Source organism: Lactuca virosa, chromosome 3 (genome assembly GCF_052849685.1).
Source record: "Lactuca virosa cultivar CGN04683 chromosome 3, Lactuca_virosa_CGN04683_v6, whole genome shotgun sequence".
Classification (NCBI taxonomy): domain Eukaryota; kingdom Viridiplantae; phylum Streptophyta; class Magnoliopsida; order Asterales; family Asteraceae; genus Lactuca; species Lactuca virosa.
The window spans coordinates 367868964-367881939 of record NC_136428.1 but is presented as its reverse complement, the minus strand read 5'-3'; positions in this window follow the sequence as shown (position 1 = coordinate 367881939).

Genomic DNA, 12976 nt, shown 5'->3' with positions numbered 1-12976 from the left:
AGAAGACTGGGTAGAGATGTATTGCGATCCGTAGAAGAAGGACCACATGTTCCAGTCCTTACACCAGTCCAAACTGACGGCGCTGCAACCAGGCTAGGAGGAGGTCAACCAGCCATGAGCCGTCCCACCAAGGATGATCTCGATAAAATGGAAAATGATGCTGTTGCTTTTTATGAAATCTCCTGCAGAGTTGCTCCTGACAACTTCGATATTATCATAAATTGCAAATCAGCGAAAGAGATCTGGGATGTTCTCAAAAACCTGTACGAAGGCTCAGAACAAGCACAAGATAAGAAGCTTACTACCGCACTCAACGAGTTCAACAACTTCAAAGCTCATACTGGAGAAAGTTTGGAAGACTCCTTCAAAAGGTTCAACCTGATAGTCACCAAGTTATCCAATACGGGCACCATCCGCAGTAACCATGAAATCAATCTTCAGTTTCTTAATGGTTTGGGCAGACATTGGACTACGGCCAAGATGATAGTCCAAGGCGATAGAAAGATTCACTCCCTGTCACTTTACAAGCTCTATGGAGAGCTGCAAGCTCAAGAATCCACCGTACTCAAAGACTGTGCTGACTTCGGAGGACCACTTGCTCTCATAGCACAAGCTCCACCGCAGTCACCTTACCCTTCCTCGTATGACACTCTACCGCAGTCATACGAAGTCGATTCTGAATATGATGACGAAGAAGATTTTCAGAAGGCTATTGCTCTGGTTAGCCAACAGTTCAACCGTCTACCACCTCCTTCCTTCCACAAGAATCAGCAATTCAACAAACCTCCATTCAACCGTAACTTCGGTTCTCAGAATAACCACTCTCGATTTCCCAAAAGTTCTCATCCACCACCGCAATCTCAGAATATTCAACCAAAGGAGGTACCGCAGTCTCCTCAAATCACTGACTCTGGTACTCCAGAAGACAAGACTGATGTTGTAATTTGTCACAAATGCAACAAAGAGAATCACTTTGCACGAGATTGTAAGGCCAATGTAGTAAAAGACGGAGCATTCTACCTTAGAATGGCTCAAGAGTTGGAAGACAAAGAAAAAGCTGAGAAGGCAAGGGCATACGTGGCCCATGTCAAAAGAGACCATCAAGTCTGGTCATCCGGAGACGAAGATGAGGCCATCAGCAGTGTCAAAGGAAAAGGGAAAATCTGCATGCTGGCCACTGCGGATGATGATGGGTCTACAATGTTGAACAAGAACTACTGCTACATGGCAAAGGATGGAACACTAAGCATCGTCGAACAGGTAAAACTCATGATCCAAACTCTAAACTATAGCATGCATGACTGTCAGCCTTACATAGATGATCTTAATGACACTTGTGCTGCCGTCCTTACAGACTATAATAAAGCCTTAGATGAGAAGAACATTGCGTCCCAAGAGATGTTCCACGTGAGAGGACGACTGGATAACAAAAGACTTAAGATGGCTATGTTAGAGAAGGACCTAGAGCTAGAAAAGGATGCAAGAATGTTAAGTGAAACCCAATTAGAGATAGCTTTGAACCAGAGAGATTTAGCTCAGAGAGAAATTGTACGCTTAAATCTCTTAATTGAAAAATTGTTTAATGAAAGTGAAGCTATTGAAAATTTGGTAAACAATGGAACCGTGGACAATACATACAATTGGGGTTGGTCAAATGGATATCCTACCTCAATGGATTCCTCACCCCGGTTCAACAAAGACAGACTGTATGTCCCTCCAGACCGAGAATTTCATTTCCCTGTCAATGACAAGACTTTTCCCGAAGATATTAAAACTCACTTCGGTAGACTGCACAACTTAAGCAATAATTGTGTCATTGAGGAAATTGTGTCGGAGGTTTCGGGTCACACATGTGATCAAATTCCTATCTGTGGCACCATCTATCCAAATTCTCAAAATTCATCCGTAGTTGATGAAGAGATTGTTGTTGAGGGCCCCGAAGTCTCAAAAGACTTTCCATCTCTGTCCTCAGACCGCAGTGTCTCTCACTGTAGTCAAATGTCCCACAAATGTCCCACCGAAGTCCCATCTAAGACTTACTCAGCGGTAGTCAAGTCATCCCTACCGCAGTCATCAGTTCAAGGAACTGTAACTCTTCAGCCAATATTTCATGAACTACCTATAGAAAATTTTGAAGTAGGTCAATGTTCCCAAATTCCTGAATCCTCAAGTTCTGATGACTCAACTCCGCATTTTCAAAATCATTCTAAGAATTCCAGGAAACCGCAGTTGAACAACAATGACTGCGGTTCACCAAAATCTTTGGCAAAAAAGGCTTTTAAAGAAGAAATCAGATCTCGCGGTACTAATAGACAAATTTTTTCAAAAAACAAGAAGCAAGTTAGATTTCCTAAATCCAAAAGTCCTAAAAAATTTGTTTTCTCTCACTACATTTCAAAAAACTCTTCTTTCAAGAAAACAAACAAAAAGGAAAGTTCAGTTTCAAAAGTCATTCCTACTCCTTTTGACACAACCCAAAAGGGTGTTCAATCTTTTCGAAACTATGTTTTTCAGGTCTATTCTTCAAATGATCCTAAATGGAAAGGTATTTTACCCACTCCAACACTTCTAAAGTCACGTCAAAACTTCAAATGGAAGGGTATCTTACCAAATCCATCAAAAAGAATTCAGAAATCTACACATGCTAAAACCTTTCATAAACAGACTTTTTCAAAACCCAAAAACACTCGTGTCAGGAATTACTCATCTCGGACCGGTAACAGATCCAAAACATCCTTAAAACCGCTGACCAATCACAGTGTTAGATCAAAAGACAAAATCTCCTTTTGTATATGTCAGTGTAGTTGTCAAAAGGTTTTATCTCATGTCAAATCGAGTCAGAGTCAGAAAACTCGTATTTTTTCAAAAAATCGCAACACTCCAAATCTACTCAAACACCCAGGACTAGGCTCAAAAGTTGACAAGAGACCTGTCCCTACAACCTCGGACCATGCATCACTTAGAAACACATCAATTGTCCCAGGCTCCAAACTTGTTTGGATGCCTAAACTAACCGTGTAATTCTCAGGCTTTGTGCAAGGAGGAACAAGAAGAAGAGTGGTTAATTGACAGTGCCTGCTCCTTGCACATGACCGGAAGGTTAGAGCACCTTCGGGATTTCAGGCCTATATACAATGGTGGAAATGTCACGTTTGGTAACAATGCAAACGGTGTCATCCGAGGTTACGGTGTTCTCACTACGGGGAACTTTTCCATTCAGAAGGTTGCTTATGTAGAAAGCCTTAAACACAATCTCATCAGTGTTGGCCAACTATGTAAAGCAGGACATCGTGTTGAATTTGATGATCAGTTTTGCTACGTAATGACGAGTGATAGAAACACTTGCCTGATCAAATCTCGATCCGAAGGTACCATGTACCCTTTGGATGTTTCTCTAATCATTGGTAAACCGCAATTGTGTTTCTTGTCCAAAGCTGTATCCGAAGTCAGCTGGCTATGGCACCGTAAGCTAGCTCATCTCAACTTCCGGTACATCAACAACTTAGTCATTGAAGAACTAGTCCGCGGTCTCCCTATTCTCAAATTTAGCAACGACACTCTCTGTCCGGCTTGTGAATGTGGTAAGCAGTCTAAAGCAAGTCACCCTCTGATAATGGACTCTTTTAATTCTGAACCACTGGAGCTATTGCACATTGATCTCTGCGGTCCATCAACCGTAGCCAGCCTCCACCACAAGAAGTATATACTGGTTATTGTTGATGACTATACACGCTTCAAATGGGTCTTCTTCCTCAGACTCAAATCAGAGACACCGCAGATATTCATCAACTTCATCAAAGAAATCGAACTTCAGATCAAGCTTCCAGTTAGACGCATCCGCAGTGATAATGGAACCGAGTTCACTAATCATCTTCTTAACAGTTTCTTGGTGTCCAAAGGCATTTCTCACAACTTCTCAGCACCCTACACACCGCAACAAAATGGTGTAGTGGAAAGAAGGAACCGAACACTGGTAGAAGCAGCCAGATCCATGCTTAACTTCGCCCAACTTCCTCTCTACTTCTGGGCTGAAGCAGTAGCAACCGCATGCTTTGTCCAAAACCGGAGTATCCTGTGCAAACGCCTCAATAAAACACCATATGAGGGCCTTAACAACCGCAAGCCCAATGTTCGCTTCTTTCATATTTTTGGGTGTAGATGCTTCGTGATCAACAACAGAGATCAACTCAACAAGTTTGCACCGAAGTCCGACGAAGGCATATTCCTTGGTTACTCCACTAACAAGGTTTCTTATCGAGTGCTCATCAGGCGTACAAGGCTAATCATTGAAAGCTTCGATGTGAAATTTGATGATTCTCACATCCGCGACGCCCCTCCATCCACAGAAACCACTGCAATCATGGAAAGTGACATTCCTGCCTCTTCAGGTCCCTTGAATCTAGTTGAAGTCAACTATGAGGATCTTTTCGATCCTATTGAAACGGCGAAACTATCCGAAGTTCTTGTGTCACCCGCAGCTCAACAACAACATGCTGATGTTTCTGGACCATCTCTATCTGAAGTAGCCTCTCTCAATACTTCCACCTCTCCGGTTGAGGGGGAAAGATCTACTCCGGATCTAGCCGCAACCGTTGAGGTTCCAGTACTTGATGTTGTTCAAATTCCTGTCCGCAGAGAAGCATTACCATCAAACGTATCTTCGGATTCGGATGATGAACTCATAGAAAATTTTGACACTAGAACTGATCCAAGGATTGTCACTCTCCCATCCGCAGTCCAGGGGGAACCTTCTCAGGTTCCAGAGGAACTCATATCTGCAACCCAGGGGGAACCTCTCCCAACTGCTCAAGAAAATTCTGTTCCAATAGATCAAGATGACTCAGCAGGATGTTCTCAAGTCCAGGGGGAACTGTCATCTCCAATCGCAGATTCCTCTGACATTCAAGATATTCCCTCTACCGTAGCTGCTGATCATCTGCTGCCACGTCTTCATGTATGGACGAAAGACCACCCACCAGGTCAAATCATTGGGAACCCATCCGCAGGCATCCATACTAGATCTTCCAAGGACCTATCTGATCACTGCCACTATGCAGCATTTATGTCCTCGGTAGAACCCAGAACGATCAAAGAAGCATTGCTTGAACCTGACTGGATAGCCGCAATGCAAGAAGAGCTTGAAGAATTTCAAAGAAATAAAGTTTGGCAGCTCGTTCCGAAGCCACGTGGTCACTCCATTGTTGGCACTAGATGGATTTTCAAAAATAAGTTGGATGAATCTGGTGTTGTAGTCAGAAACAAGGCAAGGCTAGTTGCAAAGGGGTATAGTCAACTTGAAGGCATTGACTACGATGAAACGTATGCTCCGGTAGCACGCATGGAAGCTATCCGGATCTTTCTAGCATACGCAGCCCACAAAAACGTCAAGGTACACCAAATGGACGTTAAGAGTGCCTTTCTCAATCGGGAACTAAAAGAAGAGGTTTATCTTCAGCAACCTCCAGGCTTTGAAAATGTTGAATTCCCAGACCACTGCTACAAGCTTGAAAAGGCAGTCTACGGTCTGAAGCAAGCCCCATGAGCATGGTATGAGACTCTTTCTGAATTCCTTGTCTCATCCGGGTACAAGAGAGGAATGATTGATCCCACACTATTCAGAAAAGCAAATGGCGACCACCTCATGATGGTACAGATATATGTGGATGATATCATCTTCGGTTCGACTGATCAAGGCATGGTGGATGAATTTGCTAAGCTCATGACCAACAAGTTCAAAATGAGCATGAATAGAGAGATTAATTTCTTTCTAGGTCTTCAAGTGAAACAAGTACCGCAAGGCATATTCATTCATCAAGAAAAATACACCACTGAACTATTGAAGAAATATTCTATGGACAACTGTTCATCTGCTAAGGTCCCCATGGCCTTCGGTTATAAGATCTCTGCTGATCCCTCAGGCGAATCTGTGGATCACAAGACTTATAGAGGCATCATCGGCTCTTTGATGTATCTCACTGCAAGCAGGACAAACATTGTCTTTGCAACTGGTGTATGTGCAAGGTATCAGGCTGACCCAAAAGTCTCACATATGACCGCAGCCAAACAGATACTACGGTACCTGAAAGGAAGCAAATCTCTTGGTCTATGGTACCCCGCAGGCAATGACTTCAGCTTGCAAGCTTTCACAGATGCGGATCATGCCGGATGCAAGCTCGATCGAAAAAGCACTTCAGGAGGATGTCAATTCTTGGGTGAAAGACTAGTCAGCTGGTCCTCAAGAAAACAAAGTTGTGTCTCTCTATCAACTGCAGAAGCCGAGTATGTGGCCGCAGCCAGCTGTTGCTCTCAAGTCCTTTGGATGAAAACTCAACTAATGGACTACGGGTATAGAATGCTGCGGATACCGATCTATTGTGACTCTGAAAGTGCTATTGCTATTTCTCACAATCCAATTCAGCACTCCAAGACTAAGCACATTGAACTACGGTATCATTTCATCAAAGACCACATCTTAAAAGGTAATATTGAACTCATCTTTGTCCCTTCTCATGAAGAGATTGCTGATGTGTTCACAAAAGCGCTCGATTCAACAAAGCTTAACATCTTCCTGCAAATGTTAGGAATGATGAATCCAGACCCGCAATTCTTTTTGAATTGTTAGCTACTGCAGACCATCCTTGGTCTCCGTTGCGGTTCTAACTGAGAATTACATGATAGATGGTTTTGGTACCGCTGTCTAGGTATCGCAACCATATATCATACGTATCTCTCATGGGTCTTTATGGTCTGTTATTACTAATCTTTGTACAAGTGTTTTCCTCAGTTTCTCACTACAGTCTTTCCTTGTTCATCCGCAATGACGTTTCTCAACCGCAATGAAAGTTTCATCCGTAATGACGTTTCTCAACCGCAATGAAAGTTTCATCCGCGATGACGTTTCTCAACCGTAATGAAAGTTTCATCCGCAATGACGCTTCTCAACCGCAATGAAAGTTCCATCCGCGATGACGTTTCCAACTGCAATGAATTTTCCATCCGCGATCATCATGATAATTTCTCAACTGTTTTATCAACTCTTGAATCTTTGTGTGCTATTTAATGATCCTTCATTAAATTAAACATTAAAGACAAAAAACATTCTCTTTAGAAACTGTCACATTCTCTTTCTGAATAATCCTTGTATCAGACCTATTTTAGGGATGATGACAAAAAGAACGTTTTTCAATAAACTCATCCTTAATTTGTCCTTTCCTCTCCCCAATACCTCCCATCCGTTACAGCTTCCTCTCCCATCACCCCCTCGATCACCTGACGTATTGACATGCGTCTGACTTTACATTAAATGCAAAACTCCTTTTGGAAATCTCCCAAAATCTCTTCAAACCCGTTTTAATTATGTGTGGCTGAGATTTAATCCAAAATTCATCGATTCCCCCCAAAACCCCAATCGACGTTTTACCCTATCCTTACCATTTACCTAGGGTTAAACACTTTTTTTACCCCCTTTATAAACCCATCTTCTTCCCAAACAATACTTTACGTTTTCTGAATATCGATTCTTTCTCCCAAATTCCTCAAAACCTTCAAAACTTTCAAGAACTCTGTTTTCTTCTCTCAAATCTTCAACAATGGTGAAATCAGGTGCATCAAAGAAGCAATCCAAGGCTTCAGGTTTTGTAAATCCAACAGGTTCCGACTCTCCAACAATCGCTTCAAGTAATTTCAGAGCAATATTTGAAGATCATCCTTCATATAATGCTCCCATCAAGCTTATGATCAAGTTTCTCAGGAACCACCCTCTGTTTGGTCCATTCGATGCATTTACAGACGTTGTTCCAGTTTCTACTCTATTTAAATGTGCATTCTCTGCATATCGCCCAATGGAGAACCCCCAAGAAGTTCACCTCAATCTCATGAACGATTCTTTGGTCATCTTGTCCAAAGAAAAGTTCTTAAATGCCATTAATCTTCTGGTTCACCCCTCCATCAAGTTCTCACCTTCAATGGCAGACGTTACATCCGCACTCTACCAGATGGGGTATCAGAAACCAATTCGAGGGAGTGGTGAGTTCAAAAAGAATCAGCTGCCTACGGTATGGCAGTTTGTGTGTCATTTTGTCATCCGCTGCCTATCCGGCAGAACCGGAGGCATCAACAACATGGGACTGAAGCTACTGGAATTGGTATGGAGCATCTACACAGGCCACGACGTAAACTATGGACAAATCCTTTGGGACGACTTCCTCCAATACATTCCCAAAGAGCACCCAAGGGAAAAACCAACCGAGCTCACATTTGCACGGTTCTGGTCACTTTGCATCTCAGACTTACATGCGGATGCTAGAATAGACATGGGTAGTGACATCAACTTTTTCGTCACTAAGGATCTTAAAAGGTACAACCCTTCTTCTGATCAAACGATATTTGGACCGATCCGCAGACTCCCTACTCATATCCTTTCTTCTCTTGGTCTTGAGACTGCTGATGTCTCAGACCACATTGAGGCTACGGAGGGTATTGTCCCATACCCTCCTACCCCGCCTCTTCCATCCGCAGCCATTATCCCTGAGGGTACCGCGGTCCCCTCTTCCACTACACTATCCAATCTTTCTCAAAGAAGAAAGCAGTTGGCAACCAAGAAACAAAGAACACCCAAGAAGGATGCTCCTAAACGAACCGCACCCACCAAGAAACGCAAAACAAAACCTGCCCCAACCATATCTAGCAGTGATTCAGATGAGGATAGGCATCCAATCTCTATCCTCAAGAAAAGGAAAACAACCGATACCATTATCCATATGCGTGACCGGACCGATGCTGAAGCCTCTCAATAGGCTCCAGTAGTCCTTGGGGTGCCCACACACCCATTCGACACCACCATCATTTTCCAGTCAGACTCAGAAAGTGAGTCTGATTCTCAACTACGTGGAGACTCCCCCCCAGTGCACTCCCAAGAGGACGACACTGGTTCACGCCCAAAGGTCTCCAGGGCTTCCCGACTGCATTTCTTTTCACCAGAGGAGTTGCGCTCCATTCTTCTTTCTGTCACCCAAACACTACAAACACCTTCCCACCCGCAGGGCACTTCTTTCGCCCATGCCAGAACTGAGCAGAGGCCACACTTGATCACGAGTCAAGGAGACCGAGGAAGCTCAGGAAATCCTACTCTGCTTTCATCCTTTACAGGTGGTTTAGGCACGGTGAGCACAAATGTGCAAGGATCCGTGGACCCGAAGGACACTTCGGTGCACTTTGAAGGATTTGACGGTGATGCATCCAATGACTCTTGGTTACAGTACAATCTGGTAACTGAGTCAGACAAGAAGAAGTATGCTGCGTTCCAAAGGGCTTTCCAAGCCCGCAAGGAACAACAAATCAAGCAGCAACAACAGAAAGAACAGGAGATCCAGTCCGTGGCTAGATATTGGGCAAATGCCATCAGCAATGCCAGTACCGTAGCCACCATTCAAAAAGTTCAGAACTGGATGGATCAGATGACTGAAACAATTTCAAAAGCTCAAGCTTCAGGTGCAGCCGCAGGTACCTCCAAAGTTCCTCCTACTCCAACTCCCATTCCATCTCCCACTCCTACAGTCTATCCATCACAAGACGAATAACCTGCAATCGAACTCAGTTCAGCTCCCACCTTCGATCTTGATGATGAAGACATCCAAGAAGTAAACAAGCCAAGCCCTTCTGATGATGAACTCATGATGTTTGAAGAAGAGGAGTCCAGCGGTTCTCAACATTCGACTTCCAAGCCTAAAGAGAAGAAGAAAAAGAAGAAGAATGTTGTCACCCGGAAGGAGTTCATGAGCCTTCAAGCCAAAATCGATCAGATCTTGGCTGCGGTCCAGCCTACTCAACCGCAACCTGGAGACACTCCAGGACCGCAGTCACTGATTGAAAGAATAGAGTGTCTGGAAACAAGGGAACGCATGGCTGCTGAACGAATCTCTCTCAAAGTAGAGATGGGGATCCGGTCCCTTGACAATAACCTCAAGGCTGACCACAAGGACCATGGCTACAGCGGAACGCCTTATCACTGAGGTGACCGCAATCAAAACGGATCTTCAAGCGGCCATCGCGGATCAAGCTTCTCAGTCTCAGAAATTGATAGATGAGACTCATACTGCTTATGAGTCCACTATCTCTGTTCTTCAAGCAACCATCAACAGACTGCAGAAATCCCTTTCCTCCAACTTCCATGGCCCTGAGATCCTCCAGCTCACCAAAGAAATCCACAAGTTGCTCTTCAGCTCCTCCACTCCAAACAACCAACATTTGGCAGAAGCTCTCAAAGCTCAGTTCCAAGAAGTCTTCAACAAGGTGGATGGACTTAAGCAATGGCTTGAGGAAGCACCGGGGTTGCATCCCTCAAGAGGGGGAAGTGATGAAGAACAAGAAGTCCATCACTCTGATACTTCTATTCATCAGAGTCCCCCCATCATCACTGAAAAAATTCCCACACCACCGCAACCATCTCAACATACTCCATCTCCTCACACTTCACCTCCAAAAGATACTCCCAAAAAGCCAGAGACTCCTCCGCACTTCAAGAACTTGGCTGAAAACATGTCTTCTCCAAGCACCACAGACTCCCCTGCCACCGCTCAAAGGAAGCATGATTGGAAAGCAGCCAAGCTGGCAGAGTTAATTTGGAGAGAATGCGGGTTTGACACCATGATGGATGAGTCCTTGATCAATTCTTGGATCAATCCGCACCACAGGCTCCTAGACGAAGATTACAGGCCGCACCTCACTTATGCTGAACCCCCTGCTGATGGATACTGGGATATACCAATTTCTCCAAATGCCAAGTACTTCACTGTATTTGAGAAGTTTGACCAAAGCCTTCCAGATCACAAGAGACTGCCAATGGAGTTTGAGAGACTTAGTCTTTTTCACGCTAAACATGCCTCCTCCATTAAAAACATATGGTCTAACGACAGACCATCCCCAGTCAAGAACTACAAAGTCAGGAAATTTATGAAGGCTGACTACATCCAGTATACCCTCACCAGAAGGGAGCATGACTACATCCGCACCCAGGCAGACTTTCCTTGTATGAATCCGGAAGAAATCTTCCTTATTGCCAGGGTGTTCCAAAACAAGTCAGAAAAGCACCCTAAAATGCAGATAGCGCTTGAAAAAGCCAACTCTTTTCTCAGGGATACGGTCTGTGACTTTGCCAAGATAGATGCGGATATCTACCCCACCATCCTCAAGAAGTTTGATCTCCCACCTTTTGAACCTGTGCCAATGCCTACCGAAGGCTTCCAAGAAAGATCTCTAGGCGCAACAAACTACCCTGAACTTGGAGTCATATTCAAAAGAAAGACTGACAATGTCAAATATTTCATTCCTATGACTGCCATGCACCGCCTGACCAAGAAACAACTTGACATCTGCCGGACTGCAATTGAAAGATCTAAGCATACTACCGCAGAAGTCAAGTTCGAGATCACAAGAAGAATCACATGGTTGGAAAACGTCAGGAAGTTCTGGTGGATTTTGATCAAGTTCCTCAAACTTGATAGCTGAACCGGAGTTAAAGAGGTCACTTAGGGGGAAATTGTTGAATCATAAAAGTGACCCTCTTGAACTCAGCTACCGCAACCATCTTTCTACCGCAACGGTTCAGCACCCGGAGTCAATCTTGTTCATCAGCAACCGCATCAGCAACCGGAGTCAGCTACCGCAGTCAACTTAGCTAGATTACGTTATTTGTCATTTATGTAATACACTCTATTATCCAGTATGCCTTGCACGGCTGCTTATAGAGTTGTAATCTAGTGTAGTTTCTAAGTCTCTATAAATAGAGACTTACTCTCTTTGTATTAAAAAATATAAGATAACTTATGAATTCTATCTGAATACACATTCTGAAGTTATCTCTCTATCTTTCTTCACTCATCTCTTCTTACTTAAATCTTATCATAACTCTGCTGATCATAATCCCTCTTCGGAGCAAGTCTTTAATACTTAATCACTAAGCTTGATCTTCCTTATTAACTTGGAGTGAATGCATTCCTTGTTATGAATCAGCTTAAGTGTCTTCTTGATATAACAATTGCTGTCATTTCCATTCCTTTACATTTTCGCAACTAACCCTCTAACTATTTAACTATATTATTGTTGAGCTTTTAGATCCTTTGAGATTAACTATTCCGTATTATACTTGTTCTAACTTTTGTTCAAGTGTCTCCAAGTTTTTCTCTCAACAGAGTGAAACCCTTCGCAACCAATCGCGCTTTATAAGTGTGCACGTTTCCATCCACGTCAGTCTTCTTCTTGAAGATCCACTTGCACCCGACCGTCTTACGACCTGGTACATTGTCAACCAAATTCCAAGCTTGGTTGTCACATATGGATTGAATCTCGCTGTTCATAGCCTCTTTCCATTTTGCAGACTCTGGGCCTGTCATGGCTTCCTTATAGCTGCTAGGTTCGTCCATATTCACTAGTGTACTATCACCAATGAACGTATCCCCTTCCACAGTAATATGAAAACCATAGAACTGGGGTGGAACACTAACCCTTTCGGAACGTCTAAGAGGTAAGGACTCGTCAGTCGGTTCAACCGGAGTTTCCTCCTCGGGTTGAGCGCCAGTGTTAGAGGTTCCTTCATCGCTCGATTCTTGAAGCTCTTCAAGATCGATTTGCCTCCCACTTTCTCCTTGGCTTATGAGTTCTCGCTCTCGGAAAACCCCTCTCCTCGCAACGAAGACTACATTGTCACTCGGTCTGTAGAAGAGATATCCAAAGGATTTCTGTGGGTAGCCAATGAAAATACATCGCTCACTACGAGGTTCGAGTTTGTCGTGAGTTTCTCGTCTTACGAAAACTTCGCAACCCCAAACCTTGATATGTGCCAACGAGGGAGCCTTCCCTGTCCACATCTCGTGAGGTGTTTTGGCAACCTTCTTCATAGGTACTAAGTTAAGGATATGGACGGCAGTCTCTAAGGCATACCCCCAGAATGAGATAGGTAGTGAAGCACGACTCATCATGG